Source organism: Papilio machaon, chromosome 27 (assembly GCF_912999745.1).
Source record: "Papilio machaon chromosome 27, ilPapMach1.1, whole genome shotgun sequence".
NCBI lineage: Eukaryota > Metazoa > Arthropoda > Insecta > Lepidoptera > Papilionidae > Papilio > Papilio machaon.
This window is the reverse complement of record NC_060012.1, coordinates 204809-232617: the sequence shown is the minus strand read 5'-3', so window position 1 is coordinate 232617 and position 27809 is coordinate 204809. Positions and strand designations below refer to the sequence as shown.

General features: G+C 34.8%; 1 protein-coding gene and 1 long non-coding RNA gene across 5 annotated transcripts in view; one reads left to right on the top strand and one right to left on the bottom strand.

Annotated features, from left to right (window-relative positions):
- The window catches only part of LOC106711761 (hemicentin-1), a 342091-nt gene that overhangs the window by 163587 nt on the left and 150695 nt on the right, over positions 1-27809 (bottom strand). The gene's annotated exons all lie outside the window — the stretch shown is intronic.
- LOC123722562 lies at positions 314-5652 on the top strand. The gene is made up of 2 exons (XR_006756517.1): positions 314-347; positions 5476-5652. It is a non-coding gene; the product is annotated as an uncharacterized LOC123722562 (long non-coding RNA).

Here is a 27809-nt window from a genome sequence, read left to right as displayed (position 1 = left end):
CATCCCAATCAATCAGTTTATGGCAACGCGTTTTCTACCATTTCCAACTTTGAATTGCTTCCTTTTACTTTAAAAAACCTTTTCTAAATATAAATTGCAATGAAAATGTTCAAACAAAATAACCAAACTTGTAAAGGTTTTCCCGCCAAAAAAGCACATGCATTACTCACGTCTGTAGATCTGAACATTTGCTTTAATGTCTTTTTTTTTCTTTAACACCTGATTCACGTTTTGACAGGTCGGTGGACGCACGTGTATCGAGGTTTTGGTGTTTTTATTTTGCATTTTAAGTGTAAAAAGTTCTTATTTATAGTTTAAATTGGTTAATACTAACTCTTTTGCTGCTGGTAAGTAGAAAACTATTTGTTAATTCGTGAGACCAAAATGGAAACAGACCCTCCAAGCGAACCTCCCGATCCGGGAGCCACTCCTTCCCGCAAACGGCAAGCAGACGATGGAACAGTCTCCTCCTCTTCTAAAAAATCTTTGTCTGATCCCTCCCAAGCAAACCCATCTATAGGAAATTTATATATTCACCCGTCATTTGCCGAAGGCCTTAAATCTTACGCCAACGATGATAAAGGTCCATTCGTCGTCCAAGTCTCTAGGGACGTCGAAGACCCGACTTCCGGAGCCTCGTTAAGAGCCATTACTTTTGGTCAATTCCTTCACAAACATAAAATAAGCTCCATCTTACATGATGGTGTTAAAAACGTTGGTCGTAACAAAATAATCGTCGAGTTTTCGACAGCTCATGCAGCCAACCACTTCCTTGTCAATCCTATCCTCTCCCTATGTAAATTCAAAGCCTTCATCCCCACATATAATATGACCAGAATGGGATTGGTGAAGGGAGTCCCCATAGACTGGTCGATGAGTGAGCTCGTTCAATCTTTGGAGCTTCCCCCAGGCTGTGGTGAGGTGCTCAAAGCCCGAAGGTTGAACAGAAAAACAACTCAGGAAAATGTCACCACCTGGATACCGACTCAGTCTGTTGTCCTGACCTTTAGGGGTCAAATACTTCCAAGTAAAGTTTATTCCTACCACACGTCCTTACCTATCGAAACCTACAAACTTCCTACCATTCAATGCTTAAACTGCTGTCGTTTTGGCCATACCAAAACAATCTGCAGATCACAACCCAGGTGTTATAGGTGCTCCCAGTCCCATGCAGGGGAATCTTGTGAAATAGATAAAAATCTAGCCTCATGTCTACATTGCTCAGGCAAACATTTTGCCAATGACAAGGCTTGTCCTGAATTCACTAGACAGCAATCAATTAAAGTAATTATGTCTCAGAATAATATATCCTACATGGAAGCGGCAGCTCAATTCCCTTCTGTCCGGCGATCCTATGCTGAGATGGCAAAGGAAATGTTTACTCCTCCCGCCTATTCACCTAAGACCCCCTCCTGTCCGACAACTCAACCCACACCCAAAACTTCCTACCGTCAAACAACATTCCGGTCTCCTCGCCCTCGAGCCCCACCAGGCAAGGGTTATGACAGAGGTGCTCACCAGAATATTGTTGGTGAATGTGCTTCATCCCTTCCGAATGGACATGCTCTTAATCAAAATTCTCCCCCCAATGAAACTCTACCTATGTTAGAACAACTTTCCACTCTCCTTCTCAGTCTTATCACTCCTTGTAGTGACATTCCTCTACCGTCCAACGTTGCCAAAAACATTTCCAAACTTTTTAAAATCCTCCAAGATGGCCCCAACAACCATACTTCAATGGAACAGTAAAAGCTTACGGCCCAAAAAACACGAGTTATGCTCCCTCATTAACCTGCATAAACCTGTCATTGTTGCCATCTCGGAGACATGGTTCATGCCTGGTTCCCGGTTCCGGGTACCTGGTTTCTCCTGTTTGAGGGATGACAGAAATGATGGGTATGCAGGCAGTGCCATCCTTGTTCGGCACTCCCTTCCCTTTTCCCAAATCCCCCTTCCTCCACATAGTCAACAGATTAATGCTGTTGCTGTCCGTGCCTTAGACATTTCTTTTGTATCTGTGTATATTCCTCACCCTACCCCATCTCTACTTCCTGAACTTCAATCAATCTTATCTTCGGTCCCAAGTCCTATCATCGCCTTGGGTGACCTTAACACTCACCACACCATGTGGGGGTGCTATGGCTGTGATGGGTTTGCTCCGCTGCTGATTGACATACTTGATGATGTAGGTCTCTGCATCCTCAATGATGGCTCTCCAACGCGCAGGGTATTCCCAAATCAGAACCCTAAAACTGCCGTGGATCTTTCCCTCTGCTCTCCTAATCTTGCCTCCCAGATTACTTGGAAAACCCTCCCATCCTCATACGGCAGCGATCACTTTCCTATCATTCTCTCATTAAACAATAGGTCCTTCCTTCCTTCTTCTCATGATCCGCTTTTAAAATATCAACTTAAAAAAGCAAAATGGACAGAGTATGCCAGATCTGTTGATTTCTTGATAGACTCCTTGCCAGATCCGGTAAGTGATGGAAATATTTTAGCATGCTACGATCTTTTTTTAAAATCTCTCATATCTTCAGCTGACTCTCATATTCCTAAAAAACACCCTCCCAAAAATCATCTGCTTTCTTCTCCCTGGTGGGATGATGAATGCAATGATTTATTTGCTCAAAGAACATCTGCAGAAAAGACATATTCAAATTGTATGTCTCAGGAGAACTTTATTAAATATCAGAGGCTTGATTCCAAAGTTAAAAAGTTAGTTGCAAGGAAGAAAAGAAGTAGTTGGACTCGGTTTTGTGAATCACTTAGTCCTAGATCCCCATCTTCAATTGTATGGACGAATATTAGGAAATTTCGACGTTCCCTCAACCATACTGATCCCTCATCCAACAATCCCTTGGATTGGCTTAATGACTTTGCTGACAAATTGGCTCCACCTTATGTCCCTAATATTGACTCGTTTCCAAATTTTACTCCAACTTCCTCTTCAGATGATATGGATGCTCCCTTTTCTTTTTCTGAGCTCCAAATTGCTCTGAATGGCTTAAAGGATTCGACACCAGGGGAAGATGGCGTCCCTTATTCGTTTTTGACTAATCTAAATGACAAAGCTAAAATCCATTTCCTCAATATAATTAATAAATTTTTTGAAACTGGTACTGTCCCTCACTCCTGGAAATCCCAAATAGTTATTCCTGTTATCAAACCTGGTAAAAATCCCTTGGATTCTAATTCCTATAGACCCATAGCTTTGTCAACTACATTGGCAAAAATAACAGAACATCTTCTTAAAAACCGCCTGGAATGGATAATTGAAAATAAGAATATTCTTCCCTCCTCCCAATTTGGGTTTCGGAAGGGACTGAGTACTACTGACAGCCTCGGTATATTGACAACAGACATCCGGATAGCCTTTACAAAAGGCGAGTACCTTGCGGGCGTTTTTCTAGATATCGCTTCTGCATATGACAACGTTCAACTTCCGGTACTCAGGCAAAAATTGCAATCTCTGAGTATCCCGCCGAAGTTAACACATTTTATATGTAGCCTGCTGTTCTGCAGGTCCATAGTGGTCAAACACCAGTCATCCTCTCTTCCCCCCAGACTCGTCTGGAAAGGTCTCCCTCAAGGCTCAGTTCTCAGCCCTCTTCTATATAGCATTTATACACATGATCTCGAATTGTCTGTCAGCAGTTTTTGTAACATCCTGCAATACGCTGATGATATTGCCCTCTATCACAGCTCTGGCAGTGTAGAGGAAATATCTTGTCGTATTAATTCTGCTTTATATTATCTAGGTCAGTGGCTTTCTGATCATGGTTTGTCCCTCTCTGTAGGGAAATGCCAGGCAGTGGTTTTTACAAGGAAAAGGTCCCTTCCATCCTTCCAATTTTCAATTGAGGATCAACTAATCCATCTTTCAGATAAAATAAAATTTTTGGGTATTTACCTTGATAACCGTCTTTCTGGAATTGCACATTCTGAACATATTATCAAAAAATGTGAAAAGGGGATTAATGTGATACGAGCAGTGGCAGGAGTCTGGTGGGGTGCCCACCCATACTCCTTAAAACTTTTATATAATGCCTTAGTTAGAAGCCATATGGATTATTGCATGTTTATTCTTGAACCTTTTAATAAATCCGCAGTTCAAAAACTTAATAATATTCAATTCAGATGCCTCAGAATTATACTGGGCGCAATGAAATCTTCCCCCTCCAATGCACTTCAAGTGGAATGTGTGGATCCTCCTCTAACAATTCGTCGCCAGTACCTTTGTGACCGGTTTGTTAGCAAGATGTTACAATTATCATCCCACCCCCTTTGGCCCAGATTAACTCAACTATCTAGTGCTCCCCAATCCCGTAACTCTTCATCATATTTAGTAGATAGTTTTTTGAAATACACTAATCTCCCTCATCCGGTTTCAACTTTCCCACTTAACCCATTGTTTTCTACTCCTTATAATGCTCTAGTATATAACCCTCTTATCATCACTGATATTGGCCTGGTTAAAGGTGCCCCAGACACTAACAATAAATTTCAAAATTATATTCACCAAAATTGGTCAAATCACATTCTTATTTATACTGATGCATCAAAGCTGTCCCCTGATGGCTGTGTTGGTGCTGCCTGTTGGGTTCCCAGGTATAAAATAATTTTAAAGTTTAAATGCCCTCCCGAGTCTTCCGTGTTTACAGGAGAAGCCACTGCTTTATTGGAAGCAATTTTGTTTGCACATTCCCATAACCTCAAACAAACTGTAATTTTGACTGACTCCCTTAGTTGTTTAATGTCTATAAAAGAAAATCCTTTTCGAAGCAAGTCAAGATTTCCCATTATTTTGAAGATCAGGGAAGCTTTGCTCTCGTGTAATCAAAAAGGATTAACCATAATTTTGGTTTGGATCCCTAGCCACTCCGGTATCCCTGGAAACGAGACTGTTGATTCCTGCGCTAAATTAGCTGTTATCTCTGGCTCTCTTGACCATTTCCAAAACTCGGCTCAAGATTTATGCGGTCTTGCAAAAACTTATCTTAACCGATCTTGGAATACACTCTGGAATGAATCAAAGTCCATCAAAGGCAAATATTATGCCTCAATCCAGCCGGACATACCAACTCGACCATGGTTTTTCAAATATAGGAATGCTGATCGCTGGGTCACCTCTACTATTTCCCGGTTACGGCTTGGTCACTCTTGTACACCTGTTTTTTTGGCCAAACTCCGGATAAGGAATAGCTCTATATGTGAATGTGGCTTGGATGAAGGCACTGTATCACACATCCTTTTCAACTGTCCCAAACTTCTTCATCCTCTTTATGATGTCCTCCCCCCTAACATCCCTCGTCCCGTAAACGTTGAGTATTTGTTAACTTTTGTGTTTAGTTCATATTGTAGATTTTTATGTAAATATATAGAATGTAATAAAATTAAACTGTAGTGTATTATGATTAAATACTTCTTATATATAATGATTAATTAATGTTTGTTCCTTTTGTTTTTTTGTAGGTGTGAGTGTGGCTAATGTTAAAAATAAACTTCTCTTTACTACATAGCTGATCAAATTTCGCAACATATATCACCGATCAATCTCCTTCGAGCCTCCCTCTTCAACGCGACACTGGCGAAACAATCAGTGCCCAGTTGGCACACCTAAAAGCCACTGCTTGGAAATTGAATTGAATTCTTTAACACCTGCGTAGTTTCTTACAGTTAATTTGTCGGTGTATTTCTTTTTTCGCACTGATGCTTAATAGTTGTTATTTATTTTTAGCACTACTTTAAGTTACGCTTTATAATTATACTAGCTGTTGCCTGCGACTCCGTCCGCGCGGAATTAAAAAAAAAACTTAATTGGTAACCTATGTGTTCTTCCAGACTATATTCTACATCTGTACCAAATTACATCAAGATCCGTTCAGCCGTTCTGGAGATACTTTAAAAAATCCGTTCATACATCCGCATTAATGATATTAGTAAGATTAATTGTAACCAATTATTGGATTACGAGATTCGAACCATTAGGCTATAGGCACTTTAATTATTTATTTAATGAGACACTATCTCAATATAATTTACTAGTCTACTTAAAAATGTCTTAATTATTTTTTTATTTCCAGATTTTTGTGAAAGGAGTTTACCGTTATTTATGAATATTAAAATACGACAAAAAATAATGTAATAAATGAGGTTGGAAAATACATTTAGTATATGATAGCAGGTTTGCAAATTGAATTCACCAAAGGTCAAAGCTGACCCACAAATTGTTACCCAAATTGCGGACCCTTAGGATTATGGATTAGATGTGTATTATTTCGTTGAGTAGTAAAGATACATTTCAATCATAACTTTATATAGACGAAAGAAATATTGTATTTTTAAAAGTCTTGTTTATCATAACCGTGCGTTTCCACTGCCCAACTGTAGAGACACATTGTGTTTACTTTGTGATTTAAAATTTAATTTTATAGGTCTCTAATATGTGGAAGCGCATCAGTCAGTCACTGGCGGTCAAAAGGTTAATCACCTCTTTAACTAAATAATGTCTAACAATTTTTTTTTATATTTAACAATAGCGATCTTAAAATTAAACTTAAATTACAAACAATAATAATAAATATATCCGTAACAGAACCCTTTAAGGTTGTAACGAAATTGTACACTGTAATAGAATAACGGAAGACGTGGGATTACATTTAGCCTCTCATTTACATTCCCAAATTAAATATAACTCGGGTCAGCAGGAGCCCACAAATCGTATTAATAGCTGCCTCGCCGGACAACTTATTTACATCGAGTTATTGAAGCTTTAAGACGAAATGTAGCCTTGTAACTTCGTTTATATGAATCTTTGATCGAAGGATAGTTACAATAGAAAGTTTTGTGTTGTATATTTTTTTTTAAATAATATAACTACCTACTTGATTCCTAAAACTTATAGTATGATGCCAAATATTTTTAAAACTTCCTTAGTAAAAAGTCTTTCTGAAATTAACTCGTTCAATATACTTTTATGCGTTAGTACATTGATAATGCAAATAGCATTGTAGTTAAACTACCAGATAAAGTAGGTTGTAGTTAATTCGAAATATCTAACAGCAATAATTCTAACTTCCAGCTAAATGACTTTCATTAGCAGAACCAATCCCCGTAGTACCGGTGAGAGTTAAACTTAGAAGTCGCGTTACACCTCAACACTTTGTAATGGACGAAGCTGCACTTAACTTAACGACATCATGATTTTATTTATGTACTCACCTTCTATGTAACTAAGTAACTTGATACTCGAGTCATCAATTTCCCTACAGACTCTTTATACAACGAGTACTAAAATACTAGATTATATTTAGAACAATTGGTATAAAAAATTCTATAGCGTGATTTAATGTGTTACTAACGCCATCTAGGGAATAGTTTCTTAAATTTGGTACTTGTATGGTGTTTTAAGTTCGAATAAAATTTTAATAAATAAGTCCGTTGGAATTTTATTTGAAATGGAATTGATATATTAAATAAATAAAAATTACATGTCCAATGAATACAAACATGAAAATATAAAATAATATAAAGAATTTCCCTTAACAAAATAAATTATTCATTTCTATAATGTTTACTCTGTAACATTTACAAACGAAACAAACATAAAGTTGGTAAAATCTCAAAGGAGACCCTTTTAAATCACATAAACATCATCCCTTACAATTTGAGTTTTATATTAAAAAACTTTGCTAATTTAAAACCACGTACAACGTACACATTCCAGAATGTTACATTTTACTGAAGTTATTTTAACATTAATACAGTTAACCAAATAATTGTAATTACTCCTAATAAATCTGATACGCCTTGCCTTTACCCATGAAATTCTACATTAACACTTGTATTTAAAAATATTGTCCTATTATTTTTTGACAATGAACTTGAAAATATATATAATACAAAAGTTTAAAAATTGGGAATTTACGGTGCTATTTAATACATAACATGTCCTCTGACATACATTTTGTTTATTTATTAGTTGTCGCCATCGACTCTGAGTTCCGTGCAGAATAAAAAAAACGTAATAAGTAGTCTATGTGTACTTCCAGACTTTGTTCTACATCTGTGCCAAATTTCATCAAGATCTGTTGAGCCGTTCCAAAGATACCTTTAAACAAACATCTCAACATTCGCATTTATAATATTAGTAAAATTACAGAAAAACTCAGCCTAATATTACATTTGTATGTTGTATTTTAATGTTACATCCAACTTATACTTCAACTCATTGAGTTATCACGATCATATCATTTCCTATTTAAAATTCATAGAAATCCTTTGAACTAGAGTTTTATATTAGAAAACTTTCCTCATTCGTACCTTTGACGTGCAACTTTGTAACAAACGGCCAGTACTACATTGTCACTACTGGGCTACAAACTCACTGATTGCTCCACTTTCAAACTTACAACGTTAGATTGCAAATCTTATACAAGTCAAATATTAATTACAATTAAGTTAACTTCAAATGTCAGTTCTCTCATCGCCATACTTTTAAGAAAAGAGTCTAGAATTACCCAGAGGTCCAGCCGTTTCGGAGTGATCTCCGGATCGGTTGGACCGCTTTTAATGGGTCTTTGTCGGAAAGGTAGCTGATGCACGCAGGAATATTATATTTTCTGGCGAAATCGGGGTTGAACGCTAGTAGTCTCTTAATTGGTTTCTCTTTTTTTTTGTTACAAAATGCGACATTTATTATTAATCATTCCATCAAATTATGATCTAAAAGCTTAAGTTAAAGCATTCGCTACTTTTACCATAAATGTAACTTCATGAATAACGTTCAAGTACTGTAGACATATTAATATCTACCTAGAATAAGTGACAACCACTTTGAATCTTTTAAAAACTATTCCAATAAAAAAGAAATACGTTCAACGGCAACTTGGGCAATAAATGCGTAAGTTGGTAATTGGCAGTGAATTTATGTAGCTGAAGCGTTTTCGGTATGATTCGGGAGTGTCCCGAATCTGCGACCGAGAGAAACTTCGGTAGAGAACGTTGTTCTGACGATTTATGGACGCACTCGAGATTTGCTAAGACATACTATATTTTAGGGGATTCTAAATTAGATCCTGTTCTTTTTATTTATGTGCTGTGTTCTAAATAATTTTAGAGTTCAGAAACCGAATTGGATTTGCTATTTTGTAGTGATGTTCCAAATGAGAAGATGATGTTTTAAACACAATCATAGGAAATTAAATAAAAAGTAAGAAGAATAAAAAATAGGTCGAGAGAGTAGTTCTTTCAACTAAAATTCTTTCAAGTAAAGGAGAAAAAAGAAGAAGTACCAAATCAATGTCAATAGGAAGTCATAAAAATGAAAGAAACCACAATTGACAAAACTATTTAGGTACCTTAATAAAAGGTATTTATCATGATGGAAAATGGTTCAAAAGTAACTCATAAACACTTCATAACATAATAAACTATGCAGTAAATATTCTACATTTTAAATAGTATGTGCAAATGAATACAACTGCACAAAATGCAGCATCTGCAAAATTGCAACTTTATTAATTTCCTGCGCATATTTGCACAATTTTGACAACGCTCTCGCTGTGCAGATTACGTACGACACGACACATGTGTGATGTAATAAACTTTCCTTTTGTTTTTGTTTTTACTATTATAAATCCTTTACGTATACGAAACAAAAGATTGAGGTTAATTGTGCTTGGAAAATTTTATAACGGTAAAATAATTGCATTGTGAAGTAAACAGATTTTCTGGAAATTAAACATCAAAAAAACAATAGATTGTGCTGTTATATAGTTAAGTATTGACATATCGACATCGATAGATGGCGCTGTCACACATTCATTAACTTTCCTCTTATGCCCATGGAACATTTTAAAATGTATACTCAAAAATGCAATACTTTTTAATCAATATTTTTAGCTAAATGTCTTAGGTTTTTCGTTTTAAAATCTCCAATTAGAATGTCAGTAGCTCAGAGAAGTGGCATAAGTTCTCAGGCGCCGCTTCCCGTTGCCAGGAACTTGCCAACTTCTCGAATTAGCTGCCGATTTATGTAGCGGTAAAAATGTTAATGTTGCGAATAATATTCCTGTCAGCGGATATTTTTGTGGAATAACTTCCGAGGGAGTTTTAATATACGATTGTAGGGTACAGAAACTTTAGAAATTGTCTGAAACACGAATAGAGGTGAAACGCAACTCGATAACAGACTCGATTCTCTTCAATCGCTTCGCCTCGGCTACAAATTATCTCGTTAAATCCTAGCGAAGTCGCTTCTGAATTGAAGACTTAAGCTAACGAGTTGGTATCTTAAAGGAATTGTTAATTGAAATATTGTTGTTAGTTGTACCTAAGTTGTTTAAAAAATTAAGTAATATTTTTTAGAAAACAGTGTAATTTAAAACATTTCTTTTAAACCTGCAATACGGTTGCTATTACCTATTATGATAAGGCTATTATTGTAGATTAATTTTAAATGTGTACACCTTTTAATAAAAGGTTAGAAATTTTGTTGTTTGTGTTCTGTAAGATAATAAAAGGAATAACAAAGACAATATATCTAAAGTTTTGTTCTATTTATAATGTTTATTTATTCACGCTTAATGTTATTTATTATTGCTCTATTTTTAGAAGTGCTTTTGAAGTAAAAATAGATATTTAATTTTAATTTATTCCTCCTAAGTAATAAAATATTAATTTGAAAAAGCAATTATTTTTCACGTAATAAAAGCTTATTGGTCTATTTAAATCTAATTATAAACTTGAAATAACCTAACACTTAAATATTTGAAGTGAAACAAGTGCAAGTAAAGTTCTAATGTAATTACACAGGTTGTTAATCTGTTCACTAGTTTGTTGCATCTGGCTCTTTTAGTGGAACGACTACGTTCAGTAATGAGAAATGTCAACTGTAGATAGAAATTAAAACAAACTAGTATTGGGATAAATGAGGATTTGCAACAAGTAATTATACGAGTAAAGAAGCAGACTTCATTAGTAGAGTGTTGGTAGCTCAGGGATTGAGCACTTGACTTGCAATCTGCAGGTCCTGGGTTCGAACTCCGCCATGTAGCAATGTGTTTTTCAACTTTCGATTTACATATGTGCATTTATCTGACGTTCTTACGGTGAAGGAAAACATCGTGATGCAACCTTGATGCTTACCTTTAATTGACGGATGTGGGACCCGTTTTTGCGTGCGGAATCCACGTCCTCCTCCTATCCTTTCCTAATAAGAAAAGGGTGGGAAGGAAAAGTGGGTTAAAATTAGGCCTCAGGCTTGCACACATTTGACGCCTGTCTTCTGCGTATTCGTGGTATATCACTGGTCGAGTGGACCCATTCGTGCAACAGATCTTGTTGTTGCTGACGTCTACTCTTTGTTAAAAAAGCTTGTTGTACATACATCTGTATGTATTTAAAAAAATAACATGTATAATTATGTAGATTAATAATGTTTATGAGATGTTTTCCAGGAAAACATCGTTCAAAGTAACGTTAACATTTTCCGAATGACTAATTCTATGAAGGGCTAATAACAAAAACATGTAAAGTAGTAAAAATTATTTCTTTGCAATAATATTTTACCCCTCCCTAATTTCTATTTTATTTATATCTATACTAGATTTTATACGAGATTTTGTCCTCACGGAATAAATAAAAAGCTTAGAAGCAGCTTATGCTTTATTTCAAAACGTAATATCTGTGCCAAATTTTATACAGATCAATCCGATCTTTAGGAGTCAACTGCTAACAAAACATCCATCCATCAAAATTTTGCATTTATAATATTAGTAATTTAACAAAAATATCTAGTTATAGACAAGTAATAGTGATTATTTAACTTTGCTAACATAAGTAAGATTGAATTTACGTTTGATTTAGGAATATAACTTAAAAGGCTTACAGAAAGAAAAGATGTAACTCATAATATTAAATGCTAAGTCCAAACAATATTTGTGTGACAAAGCGTGGTGTTAACATTTTTGTGTCATCGTGTTTGCGCACTGAGCGCTCATTAGTGGGCAAACAGTGATATGTCCAGGCAGTAATCTTACTAGTGATGTGCGTATGTCGATAAAAATACGTACTAGAATAACTACTTACTTGTACGCATATTTTGATACGAAGTAATTCTAAAATATTTAAGAGTAACATATTGTAAAGCTTTATCTATTGCGATCAAGACAGATTAAACGATGTTACAACAAAAAACTTGCACCAACTCTGATTATGATGAGCAATAAGTTTAATTATATCAGCTGACAAATTTCTTATATTTTAAAGTACGTTAGTGACGCTTAATTTTAACAATATAAATGTTCTGTTAAATACAAAATAAGCCTAATTTTAGTCCACGTTCATTTCCCATCCTTTTCTTATAAAGAAAGGATGGGAAGGGGAAGTGGAATTGACGGAGGATCTGTTGATTAAAGGTAGGCAACGCATCTGCAATTACGGATCTCTATGGGCATCGGTCTTTTCGCTATTTAGGCGGATTCAGGTGACCACTTGCTCGTTTACCACCTAACAATGTAAAAAAAAAACATGAGAATACCGATATAAAATATATAAACTTTCACAACACTATGTTCTTTCTAATCTAGAGTTGTGGCGATACCCGCGCAAACCGTAGCCAAATTTCAAATTTCGAACACGTATTAATCACTCGCGACGCTCTATTTATCAATTTTGGCGCGAATTATTGTAAACCGCATTACCTATTTCCGATACTCGAACTAAATTGCGGTTTAGTTTGCGAATTTCGAGTTGTTTTAAGCATAGTTATTTTATAATTATAAATTTAAATAAAATAACATAAATACAGTTAAGTAATAATAAAAATAATTAAAGATATTTTTAATAGTACAATGTTCGTTTTATTATTTAAAACCAATTACATAAAACTTAAACTACTATCACATTCGTTTCCTTAATGCTACTTGACTACTGTAAAATTTAAAAAGTTCCAATAATAATGATAATATCTATTTACATTTTAAAAACTTAAGTTACTAATAATATAAAATAAAACCACTAAAATAAAATAATACAATTAAGATATCTATATACAATTTAAAAAAATTACAATAAAATAATAATACGTTAAAATAGATATCTATTTACACTTTAAAACAATAAAATACTAAGTCTAGAGCAAAAAGGCTATTTAAAACAATAAATACTTACTACTACGAATGTGATAAATATTAAACTACGTCTTATTTCTATTTATAGCTAAGAGGGCCGACGCTTTGCAGTATTCTAAGAATTTTTCTCTTGTTTTCCTATTTTCTACCAATTCTCTTATTGTTTCTATATTAATTTTACTTTTCATCTCTATTTCAGCGCCGGCCCTCATCGCACCAGATACCGGGCACTCAGTGAGCAGATGCAACACGGACTCCTCCTTACCCGGATCGCAGATGCACGAGGGGCTCTCCTTGCAGCGGAACCTGCACAAGTACGAGGAGAACCCCCCGTGCCCAGTAAAGATCTGCGTAAGTATTTGATCCGGGTCTATTTTTCTTAGCACGGGGAACGCGCGTACGACGTCCGGGAAGAAGACCTTGGTTGTCGAGGCAGTTTCCCCGTCCCTGTAGCGCCCGTTCCATACCTCAAGCGATTCCAAGCGGAGTTGCCGCTTGACGTATGAAACGGGACACTTGTCGTAGTTGGGTTTGGTCTTCATTCCGACCGCAGCTTGCTTTGCAAGTGCGTCCGCCCTTTCGTTTCCCTCCACCCCGGCATGCGCTTTCACCCAATACAATCTGACATCCTTCCCTTGCTCTCTGCTCTTTCGTACATTCTCTCTCGCTTTCACTGCAAGGGGATGGAGGGAATCGCCTTTTGCTACTGTTTCGAGGGCGGACCTGGAGTCGGAATGAAGACCAAACGAGCGTCGGTTGCTCTTCACCACGAACAGGGTTGCCTCGTACAGGGCCAACAGTTCCGCTTGGTATACGGTGCAGAAGTTTCCCAGCTTTAATTTCCGGCAAAGAGTCTCCGCGGCGCCATCCCAAATGGATAACGCCGCGCCGACCTTACCTTCAATTTTGCTACCGTCGGTGTAAATATTTACATCGACGGCAGCTCGCTGGGCCACTTCGTCACCGTCCGCCATGCAGTCGAACTGCAGCCCCTCCAGGTGCACCGGGTGCTGCGTCTGGGCGTACGGGACCGGTAATTCTAAATCAAGGTCCCCTAGCACTTGCTGGGAGTGACCCTTCTTTACTTCATAAAGGAGGGCCGCTTCTTGGACCCGAAGGTCCAGAGGAAGCAACCCAGCAAGTGCTAGTACCGAGTTTAGGGACGCAGTCCTATACGCCCTCACAATCTTCTGCGCGAACCCCCGTTGCACCCGGTTCAACAACTTCAAGGTCCCCTTCCTTTTCGCCGCTGGTGCCCACGCGCTAGCCGCGTAAAGGATGGTGGGCTCCACTACTGCCACGTATATGGCCCTGATGATCTCTGGGTTCAGCCCCCAGGAAACTCTGGCAGCTCTTGACAGTTGACGATAGATGCCTTGCGCTTTGATGCAGACATTTGCGACGTGCGTCTTAAAGGTGAGATACAATGTTCGTTACATTCTTTATTCAAAAAGTTGAATTTGATATGCAAACAACGATAAAATAACAATTGACTATCCATACTAATGACAATGTTAAGTCACTATGGACAGACGACGTCTTGCTTACGTCATGTTACCAGACAAATGATTTACTGGGTCGCCTTTAGGTCGTAAAAATAGATTAAAGATAAGCTATTCGTTATTATTTATCGACACTGAAATGTCGATCGCTAAACTATCCCTAGAGTCATATTATGTGTTTGGAATTAAGATTATATGCTTGAATAAACTAAGTAAACTATGTTTAAAGTTAATTTATATGCTATAAAAACGCTTTAGATAAGAAATAGAACTTACAAATTCTTAAAACATGTCTAAATACAACATAAGTCTTCTGTAAATAATAATTAAAATTAATTAAGTGGGTTATATACATATAATAATAACTATGAGATTAGATATTTTAATTTAAATTACAATTATTTTTTTTTAAGTTTAAATTAATAGTAAACAAATTAACAAATTTTAGTTACTAACTTTTTCTAAACTGTCACACATTTCACGCGGCCGCAAAGCGTGGGAAACCTCCGTCCCAGCACCGCCATATTTCAAATTCGCAACACGTTGTATTAATCAAAGCGTGGCTCTATTTAGCAAATTTCGAGGCAAATTATTGCCAAACCGCAACAGCCACTTCCAATAGAAGCGAAGAATTATGTTTGCTGTTTGTTTCATAATTTACGTTACAAATATGTTTATTAGTTCCGTGTTATTCCACTTAAATAAGTTACCATTAAAAGTGTAAAATATGAATTTAGAGACCTCTACTAAACTAATAAGTGAAAGCTAATTACATGTTTAAGATATCTTCAGCGATATTTCCAAACAATTACGACTTAGGGACCTTCAAGGAGAGCATACAATCCCTTAAAGTCCAGCAACGCAACTACGGTTCCTCTGGTGTTGCGTAGTCCATGGATGTCGGATAAATTAATGGGAGGTGATCCATTACTGGTTTGCACCCATATGCTATTAAAAAAAAGATACAATCTTACTAAATGCGAATGTTTAGATGGATGGATGGATGTTTGTTTGAAGGTGAAGGTATCTCGGGAATGGTTCAACGGATCTTGACGAAATTTGGCTCAGATGTAGAACATAGTTATTTTTTAGTTGTATATATTTCAGGAAAAGTAAACTATTTAATATTTCTTTGCTTAATAGAAGATTTTATTAATGGACTACTTTTTTGACAGTCGTGTCATTTATAATCAATTATAGTAATAAAATAGGTTCCCAAAACGACGATGAAAAAGTGTATTATTTATGAACTCAGTATGGTCGACAGATAACTATCATTTTTCCGCCGTCACTCACTTCCGGCGCTAGTGTCAGTGATTTATTGACCTCAGGAAAAGGGACAAAATGAGACCTTTTAAATATCGAATGGCACTTATGTGTCACCGTAAAATTGTAAATATCATAAGTGGTCGACCTTACTAATAATTTAAGATAGATTTATAAAACAAAATTTACATTAAGGGTCTCTCTTAGCGACTTACTTAAAGACTCGGAGTGACACAACACAACTTTAAATCTAGAAAATGTATATTGTATAGCATTGATTCGGAATCAAAAATTATCGATGTGTAGTAAAATCTGACAGTCCATTTACCCTTGTCAGTAACGGTTATGGCTCGTCTCTGTGTATTGAATCGATCTCTATAAAGTTCTGATCGCTCCGTGAACCGATCGGATTTGTAGGAATTATATCGGATTATGTAAAGATTTATTCAACAACTATTTTACTTTTTACATTTATTTCAACAAAACATTAAATTCTACAAACAAAGTCTACAAGCGACGCCCAATTACGTTGTCGTGGGTTCAAGTTTAATGGAAAGGTTTGTAAAAAAAATTAAGTATATTTTAAATTATATTACACTTAAAAAATGTCGTATATAGCCATCAATAACTTTACTAAAACTTGTCTTTTGTCTCTAATAACTGCTCTAACCAACAGATTTCCAGATTTCCCTGTTCCGAGTTATTAAGTAATTCTGTGTAAAAATGGTCCTTCGAGCCAGACATTGGAGTAGCGATTTGTGGACGTTTTTCTACAACCCAGAGCTGTTTGATTGAGGACATATATTATGACAGAGGCGTTCCGATGTCGTACATTCAAATCGTATACATGTCGTAGTTTCAGATAAAATTTAAATTCAAATACTTACAAATATATCTCCTATTTTTGTTAAACACATATCTAATAAATTCCAATGTAACATATTAATTTTGTTATAGTTACCGTGAGTTACTGAGACCAAAATCCACGTTTAAAACATATTGTTTTTTTTCAAATATAATGACAAGGATAACGATATGTTTTATACAGAGATTTCGGTCTCGGAAACCCACGGTTAGTTGCTAGAAAAAGCACCCGGTATAAATCAGTATTTTAATAGAAATTTTGCTATTATGTGAAAATTATAGAACAAATTACAATAAACTTTATAATATGGTTAAATTACAAGGTAATTTTGATGAGGTTGCCGCAAATATTTTATCAAATTTTACAGGAAAAGGTAAGTTTAACCCTTTGTTTAAAACTGAAAGTCCCGATTTAAAATGAACTTTCTACTACTACTAGCGGTTACTCGAGAATTCGTCAGAGTGGAATTTAAAAAATGTAGCCTACAACGACACATATAAGCTACCTTTTAGTAGAAATCAAATCAAAATCTGTCCAGCCGCTTCGTAAATTTCCCGGGATAAACGCGAACTTGCGCCCAAACAGACAGACATTAAATTTAACAATTGTTATTTTGTTATATACAAACATAATAATCATAAAACATGTTTTTTTATTACATACTAGCTTTTACCCGCGACTCCGTCCGCGCGGAATAAAAAATAGAAAACGGGGTAAAAATTATCCTATGTCCTTTTCCTGGTTCTAAGCTACCTGCCCACCAATTTTCAGTCAAATCGATTCAGCCGTTCTTGAGTTATAAATAGTGTAACTAACACGACTTTCTTTTATATATATAAACTAGCTTTTACCCGCGACTCCGTCCGCGCGGAAATAAAAAAAAATAGAAAATGGGGTAAAGATTATCCTATGTCCTTTTCCTGGTCCTAAGCTACCTGCCCACCAATTTTCAGTCAAATCGATTCAGCCGTTCTTGAGTTATAAATGGCGTAACTAACACAACTTTCTTTTATATATATAGATAATAGATTCTATGCAATTTTGTTATTTTTTTTTTTTATAAGAGAAGGTGGCAAACGAGTAGCGGGAACACCAAGGTGTTCATCGACGCCCATGGACATCTGCAATACAAGAGGAATCGCAGATGCGTTGCCGGCCTTTGAGATGGTGATACGCTCGCTTCTTGAAGGACCCTAAGTCGTTAGAATTATATTATTATTGTAGTAAGGACATAGTAATTTGCAAGACGTTCCACAATGTTTGAGACATAATTTCGTTCACTGGGTACATTAATTTGTCCGCGCTGCTCGTCGTGCGATTGCTTTTGCAAATGCAATTAATAGTCTATTTGGAATTAAACCATCGACCGTGCAATACGTTTGCCGACTATCTCCTGAACGCTCTGCTTTCCCGTTTATTGAACTACCAACTATTGCTACTGACTTTCCTTACATATATAATACTATAGTTTAATAGAAATGATATAATATTTTAAAAAGAAAAGACTTAAATGTCTGTTGTTGTTGAGTTTATCTTTAAAAAAAAAAGCAGCATCTATTTATATTTATTTTTATTTTATTTTTCTTTAACAGAATATGAGTTATCGAAAGTTATTGTGCAGATTTGTTGGGGGTCTAAACTCACCTTTATATTCCTACCGAATTCTCTGGCATCTTACCAAATTAGATGGTAATAAATGGCCACATGAAAGCAGTTAAGTTGTAATAAGTTGTGCTAAGTGCAGTTATGTGACAGCGCTCTTACTACATGTCACTTTTAGCGTCGGAAATTCGATCGTTCAGCCGAGCAGTGGCCATTAGGCGATAATGGCGGAGAGGCGTGTTCGTGACGTCTGACGTCACTTCATCAAGTTACGTCACGACTTGAGTTTAACTGTCTATCAAAGATGTTTAACTCTTAACATTTTATCATTGTTGACTTGAAATTTAGTGAACATTTCAGTTACTAAGTAGGCGATTTTTTTAATTCATTTTAGATATGACTGACGTTTATTTAGTGAAATATATTTGAAAATTGATATAGAAATGTCAAGTAAAACTGCTGAAAGAAAAACTATTAAGGAAATTTTTGATGACGCAGATAAAGTTCTGGGCGATAGCCAGTTGCGGTTCTGTTCAGTTCTTAAAATCATAATGAAGAAGCCAATATGATTTATGGTTTTAATATTGTTTTTGATCTTTTGATTTTTATTACATTAATACAATTATAGAAGGTGCGGAGTTTAATTTCTTTAACTTCAAGAATAACGAATTGTTACTTTTCATTACAAAATTTTATACTTTAATATAAAATTCTTGAGATATCTCCAGTTTACAAAGATGCAAGAGGTTCGCCGTCAGATTTATGTTTTTGAGATTATCAGCATATTAAAAGTTCTAGCGTTTGTTAGGGGAAGAAAGTTTAACGCGTCGCGGCGGTTTTATTTCTTTAACTTGGAAATTATCTTATAACGTAAGTTTTAATTTTTTAACTAGCATACTTAAATTGAACTCGATGCAAAATTCACGAGCACTTGTAATGAGGTAATACAAGCAAATTATACTAACGATGGTATTCTAAGGAGTTTGTTTTCAGTTGTTTTTTAATATACCAGTAATGAACAATTGTTACGTTTAGATTGTTGCGCCTGCAGAAATTAATTAGCAAAGTTTCAAAAGGTTACGAAAAATATCTTTGCTATTATATATGCTATTTTATATTCCGACAAAATGGATAATAAGTAATAATGACTATAGCAAATAGAGATTATACGTTGATAAACAAAGTGAAAGATAACATTACAATAATAGAAATATACAGAAATAAATATTAAGTAAAAAGCAGACGAGACATTTTGTCTACTTTCCTTTACTTCCGACATTTGTCAGTGATTTATTATAACCAAGATAAGAGATTTACAAGTCTTTGTAAATACTAAGTAGAGGCGAAGGTTTCGTATATTATTTCTAAGAATTAACTTCAAAAAGGTTTCATTCAGAACATATCTATTTCAGTACATCTAAGAATTTACTGACATGTCTTATTCTTTTGATACACTTAGGTAGGAATTTTATTTTGATCGTGTTTGTTTTATTTTGCAATCTAATTTTAATTTAGGTACTTACTTAATTTACTTAACAGTATATCAAAGTTATATTTATGAAAATTACTCGTTTTAATTTACGAAGAACATGTTGTTATTCAACCAACAATCTTGTTAACTTGATAGCTATTTTTAACTCAGTCAGTATAATTAAATTGATTTACATTTCGAAAAACCTTTAGATTTACAACTTGTCCACTCTAGATCTTTTACTTTCTATAACATGTCACAACATGCAGTAATTCCTGCCATATGAATATGAACCCGAACATTTTGTCTTATATTAAATAACATTTTGCTGACTGCGTTCAAAAGTTCAATTCCTGACTCCTGCCACGCTGAGCCGCGCTTAGAACTTGCAGATTGATTTACTGCCGGCAGATGTTACACTGCCTCCGGTAAACTAAGATTCTTACGTTTTGTTAGATTTTAAACTTCAACCATTTCCTAGACAGTACTAAAATTTTGTGAAAAGTTTGAGATCGCTGTCTTTTCTCAGAAAGGTTCGAGAACGTCGTCTACTTATAAATAAATAGTTTTTTTTTATTTATTTTTTTCAATTTTAGTTTCAAGTTAATTCAACAAAAATTTTATACAATGTCCTATTGTGTTACATTATTAATGTAACGTGTTATTATTTGTTGAATGTATTTTCTAACAATGTGTGTTTGATAAACTTTATCATTACGTTTAATAACGATACAAACTGAGTTGACGATGCGAATCGACAAGCTTTTAAAAGTTCAGAGTACGAGTTGTATTATATGGAATATGTTGAAACATGTTTGAGCATGTTGGAACATGTTGGAACATGTCACAGACTATCGGACGTGACGTAGTCGAGATAAAGTTTGGACATGTCGCGAATGTGCTTTTTGACTGATACAAAAGTTTTGTTAATGACTTTCGAAACATGAATCGAAAAAGCATCGGTTGACGAAACTGGTAAAATACAGTTTACAGATATACAAAAAGCTGTTGAGTGGTATTTATCAAAAATAGAAAAGTTTTCCGTATACCTACACTTTTACAAATAACTATAAATTATTCTGGTCTATTTTTACTATAATTATTCTGAACTGCTATGTAATACAAAAATAAACTAGATTCAGAAATAAGCCTACCTATCAAAATGTCGGTCTATAAAATTTATTAGATCATAAACAAGTCTCTACAATATAACCGAAAATTACCAACTATTGAACAACATATTAACCAAAGTTAGGGTTAATTTACATCAAAAATAACTGGTCAGTTACGTAGTCGACCTTTTCCATTAGCCTCACGCGATGTCTGATTAATTGACAGCCTGAAACTCGCCGCGCACGTCACAGGCATGTTTGCCTTACCTGAAAATAACTGAAAACTTCGACAGCTACGAACTCTAAAGGCATTGATAGAATATTCGATTACGTTTGGTACATTGGTTTTCAAAGGGAAACAAAAACAATAATATTGACCAATTTGTCAGACTAATAACCTAATGATTCAGGGCACATAGGCAACTTAGTCGTGGATTCTAATATCGTGTAACTAAAAATATATTAATATTTTATCCAAATTAATGAAGCTACAAGAAATTTCTATCAGATATTAATACTGCTGACAGAAGTTCAAAATATCGTTTAGTTGCTAAATTAATTCTCACGCTCGAGTCTCCATCAAACGTGTGCTCTGCGCAGTTTGCAGATATCCAATGAATTCTCTATTTGGTTCAAGATTTTGCAATGCAATATATTACTTCAGTAAGCTTAATGCTAAGTCAATACTACGGTACGTCTATTTTATAAGCTACGAATATTATATACTATATTTGACTTGACTATTTAATTTGACGGTGACTTTGTCCTATGTTAAGTAACCTATGTCTGCTTCCAGATAGTGTCCATGGCAAATATCAACCAGATCCATGCAATCACTCTGGTACCTTCACACAATCCATCCATCTTTACTTCTAAACTTTTGCATCTTTCTATATATACAAAAGAAAGTCGTGTTAGTTAAACTATTTATAACGCATGAACGGCGAATCGATTTGACTGAAAATTGATGGGGAGGTAGCTTAGAACTAGGAGACGGACATAGGAACTTTTTTATCTTGTGTACATTTTTTTTGTTCGAGTTGAGTCGCGGGCGACAGCAAGTTTATAATATAAAAAAGAAGAGTAATAAAAATATGATTCGTAAGAAGAAGGTTAGAATGGATGGATTTTCGTTACTACGCGATTCCAAAACGGTTGAACAGACATGAATGAAATTTGTACCAGAGTAGATCACATTTCGGATTAACGGATCTGCTATTTAAACAGGTTTTTCTGACAAATGACAAGAAATACAGCTAATATATATATGTAGTAAGCGTTATTTAAATTAAAGCTTATATAAATAGTAACATAAAATCGTATAATTTCGAAGCATTTGTTGTTATCTCTCTCATTTATTTCCATTAATTAAAACGGAGACAGAAATATGTTTGAACACTTTACGCTACGGAATTCCACGTTTACTCATTCAACAACACTACTCATTAAACAAGCGTCAAAGTTGAAAATCTACAGTAAAACAGGCGAGACGTACAAACAGAGATGCTTTTAAAACTAACGTCATTATACGAGTTGAAACGCGTTGAAATATTACTGACGTGTTATCAATAGCGCGGGAAAGTTTGTCCGTTGTGTGGAATGTTCTGGAGCTGTTTAAAAGTTTGTTCTAATGAGTTTGTAGTTTGTCTGTCGGTTGGTAATTTGTAATATGATTGTTTTTGCATGATTTCATGGTTAAGTAGAAAATAAAAGCTAGTTTGTTTAAGTTATTTAATTTTTAATCCTTACTTATATTATAAATGCGAAAGTTTTTATTGACAGATGTTTGTTACTAATTATTTCAAAAATTACTTAACGGATTTCGATGAAATTGGGCACAGATATAGAGTATAGTCTGGACAAACACATAGGCTACTTATTATTACAATAATTAGAAATAGCTAATACAACATCTTTGTGAATTTTGTTCCCCTTTGTGTATAATATATACCGAATTATTCGAAGCTATTATAATATGCCTTAAAATAACTAACCTTTATTATTCTTAATTAACATATAAATTAACAATAACCTAAAAAAATATTTATATATGTAGAGAGTAAAGCGGTTATGAAATTTTCATAAAATAACCAGTACTTAAAAGAAAACATATGAAAAAATTCTATCCTGTGGCCTGAATCCGTGAATTTAAAGAGAAATTCCTGCTTCGTTCCAGTTTATTATAAAGGAGTTAAAACAACACACAGCCAACGAAAGTGTTTGAAATTTAATAAAGTAATACTCGAACGTACACTGAGAGTGTGCACGGAAATAAAATGAATGGGAAGTGTCTGACGCAAGAAATCGTGTTGTATTAGTTTATTTAATTTATAACTAGTTTTATTAAAATAATGTTTAACTTTAGTTTGCTTTTTGTTATTTAGTGGTTCTCTTAGATTTATTTGTATAATAAAACTACACTAAGGGTCTCCATTAGTGATCAATTAACGATTACAAATGCGGCAGCAAAATCTTTTTAAATTCTTACTTGTTATGCTGAAAATGGGAGTATCACAGTCAACAATCGTGGATCTTCTTAACTTTCTAGATTTCTATATTATTTTGTTTCATATCAGTCGTAGATATATATACAGTCAAAATCTGTTATAACGACATCGAAGGGACTACTCATATTGAGTCGTAAAAACCGATAGTTGTAAAAACCGGTGACAGGTATTAATAGGAAAGATATGTATATAACATTCAGCCAGGACCTTTGATTTTGGTCAATTTAACCGGTATGTTGTTCTAAACGATGTCGCTATAAACGGTTTTGACTGTATATATATAAAGTCTTTTTCAAACACTGTACATCTGTGACAGCAACACGGACGTAACAATGTTGATGTTTGTGTACTCCAGTAATCCGGTAACCGTAGTCGCGGATTAAGTCGCTTTAATCCGCATACACCGCGCCGCTATAGGCCTTTATTACTGATGCATCGCTTTTATTTTTGTTACCGCTTAGTGCTCGATATCAGCGGGTCTAGTCGTGTTCATACGTTTACGTTCATAGTTACACACGCTGCAGCATTCAGCGATGCATTTCAATACAAATATACGAACTATAAAATGAAAATACATACTAAAAAAGCAGACAAAACCGTTTTTTCTGATTAGAAGCTAAATTACTTTATGTTTGGATATTTAAACTTTTTTTATATTATAAGGTGGCAATGGAGGAAGTGGCCACTTGAACCGCTGTCCATAGACATTCGCAATTTCAGATGCCTATCTTTAATCGATAGAGTAGGAGACGTACTCTCCTCCATCAAATTCATCTTCCCCTCCCATCGTATCCTTATAATAAAAAGTAGGAAGGGAATAAGGACTAAAATTAGGGCTCCGAAAAGCATACTCACACTTTTGTGTGGTTGTTGTATTTCAGCGGACAAGGCGATCAATTCGTACAACAGATGTTGTTGTTGCTGGCGTCTACCACTGTTAAACTATTAAATAGTACAGAAGCATCATAAATGGCTTGACTCTTAAGATAAAATGACGTCAAAGTTATGTACCAACGTAGTTTTTATATTCTAATTCCCTTCATAATAACTGCTGTCTGTTACAGGCTCGTAAGTTTGGATCCGTTTGACCTATAAAGCGAACTTGGCTCGAGTTCGCTTCATTAATGTTTGCGAATAGATCTAATAAATTGTCAAAAAACTAGAGAGGCGGTGCGTTCTAAAGGCTTTTTGTAGATTTATTGAATTTAATATTTTCCAACTCGTATTTAAAGAAAAAGAGAACTTTAAAAATATGTATGTAACAGTTTAATAATGAATAAAACGTCAGATGAGAAAAGCACAATTTTACTGGGCAGTGGAAGTGAAATAAGGGCTCTAGAAAGTCAATTATTTGACGTAGCGCAAGAAATACTTCTTGATTCGTATCTTCTGTGAGGTGGTTTTATATATATCATAAGGTGGCATTCGAGGGAGCGGCTACATGAATTCGCTGAAATAGCGAAGCGACCGCTGCCCAAAAACTCCGCTATTTGAGAAGTTGTCTACCTTTGATCAACATAAGAGGGGACGCATAGAAAGAGAACATTTCCTTCCAATCAACATCCACTTCCCATCCATATCTTATAAGAAAAGGGTGGGAAGGGAAGGAGAACTAAAATTAGGCCTCTGGCACGTACACTCATCAAACGAAATACGGAATTACTACCACTTCACGTTTATCTTCTGTGCGGTCGTGGTTCACCGTGGTTGTGTGCGAGCTGGCCCATTCGTGCAACAGATGTTGTTGCTGACGTCTTCCACTGTAATATGATATTAAGAAGCCTTATAATCCGCACGATATGAGAATTTATGTTATGTTGTACTTGTTATCATCATAACCAATCTATAACAAAACATTTACAACTTTTATAGTTTTTTTTAGCAAACGGCCACCTGGATTCACCGCAATAGCGAGACGACCGTTGCCCATAGACATCCGCAAATGCAGACGCACAGAAAGAGGATATTTCTACTTCCTATGCTTCTCCTCTTCCGCCAAATCCACTTCCCCTTCCCATCCTTTCCTATTAAGAAAAGGATGGGAAGGGAAAGAGAACTAAAAATTAGGCCTCCGGCACTACACTCTTCAGACGAAACGCGGAATTGCTTCCACTTCACGCCTGTCTTCTGTGTGGTCGCGGTATTGCAGCGGTCGACCCGACCAATTCGTGCACCCAACAAATATTGTTGTTGCGGGATCTACCACTGTTAGACAATAGTACAGTCTCGTAAGCCGGTCAGTAGTAAAAATTTGTCAAACAGTATCTAAATCGGCCGGCAATAGATCAATGAGGATTTAGTTAGATTCAGGCCCAACTGTATACGCCTCTAATACAAAAATATTTCACGTGCAACAACAAATAAATCACCAACGATATCTAGCTCTGTGACAATTTGATTATCGGAACATTTTATTTACAGCTTTATTTTGGACCTTTATTTATTTGATTGCGATTTGATCTGAATCTAGTATTTGTTTGGACAAATGTTCGTCGTTAATTCAGTCTATTTATTCGATAGACTTTCTTGTCTATGATAACTTTATGATGTAATGAATATAGTAAGTTGATATGGTATATGTTTTATATAATAGAAAACTATGAAACGTAATAAACTATGGTACTTAATTTGCAATTACTTTGTGTACGAGCATTCGTTTTTTATATGAAGAAAAAATGTCTATATTTATTATTTACTTTAGTAATAAAGTCATTAAAACTGGACTAAAACAGACAAAAGAATGTGTGATATTCATTTGTTAAAATACTCCAAAAATCGAACTATCAAATTACAAGAAATGAACATCAAAATAAAACAGTAGTTTGTAACAACAACTGAAGTTCGCAAATGGGCCAACCTCTATTCATAATCCTTTTATAACGAACCTTTCAAAAGGCAGTAAAATTGTAGCGGGTTTTCACAGCAAAAACTCTCGTCCAATAACTTAAAAATATGGATTTTTTCAGCAGTGGAAACTAACGTTAACAAAATACAAAACCGCTATCAACATCGTGTCAACTAATTTGAATTCTAAATAACTCTTGTGAATTAATTAAGCGTTATTTTGTCCTTACTCCTTGACTATAAGGGTGCTCGAAGACGGAAGAAAATTAGGGCGTCGTCTGTCAGAGCCACGTCACTGAAAAGGTCCTTATAGTTCAAGGATGTTATAAATAACAATTATAGAGATGACTTCAACTCGAAATTCTATTGTGGCCTCCATTCTTAATTGAATGTAAATTAGTCAACGTTTTGTAAAGTTTTAATCAAATTCAATAAACAAAGTTCGTTCCGTTCTTATCTCGAGTTTAAGATAAACTATTGAAGTATGAATGCCAATTGAAATTAACAGAGTTTGTATTGTTTTAGATTATTTAACTACAATAATTGCAAAAATAGATTGAAGCACTGTATGTGCAAAAATATTGAAAGTAAAAAACACAAGATCACATTGTCATACAGCTCAGTATATAAAAAAAAAACTGAGATAATTTTTGTGTTTATGGTTTGGCAATAAATCCGCAAAGTAAAACAAATTCACGCTATATGATTCGTAATCTATTCCTTCAAAGTTTAAATGACATTTGTATGCAAAATAAACTTAAAGAATAAAACACTGAAATAAAATTTTGTATTCTAAAAACTTTTAAAGCGTAAGAAATAAAAGAGTTCTTAAAGAAATTGTTTCAAAGAAAATATATTATTTAGGCGTTCAAAGCAGAGCAACATCTCTAGTGCAAAGTTTCTCAGAAATGCAAATGCAGTATGAAGTGGAGTGCACTTTATATTATTCAGAATGATGCGGCCATTTTTTAAATGAACAGATATAAATAAAACATAACATAATATCTTTAAAAAGATAGTACATGTTCAGAGAAAACACTTGATGCGATCAAAATAAAGCATAAAAGACAGAAGTCGTACTATACAGACAACCTTTTTAATATATAGTATATATCAATAGGATTATCATTTTCAATATAAATCTTACTAATATTGTAAATGGGTTTTAAGAATAAATATTATAAAAGTATAGATCCATGTACGTTATTCCGTAACTCAAAAACGGGTCAGCATAGATTTGTCGTGGTCGAAGTCCCGAGCGACAGCTAGTCCTATTCTTATATTAATAGATATAACTTTACTTCTATTCACTATTCTAATTTAGTTAAATTCCTTTTTCGATCCTGCAGTCAAATCTTCTTATATATAAAAGAAAGTCGTGTTAGTTACACTATTTATAACTCAAGATCGGTCGAACTGATTTAGCTGAAAATTGATGAGCTTAAAACTAGGAGACGGACGTAGGAACTTTTTTTATCTTGTGTGCATTTTTTTTTTATTCCGC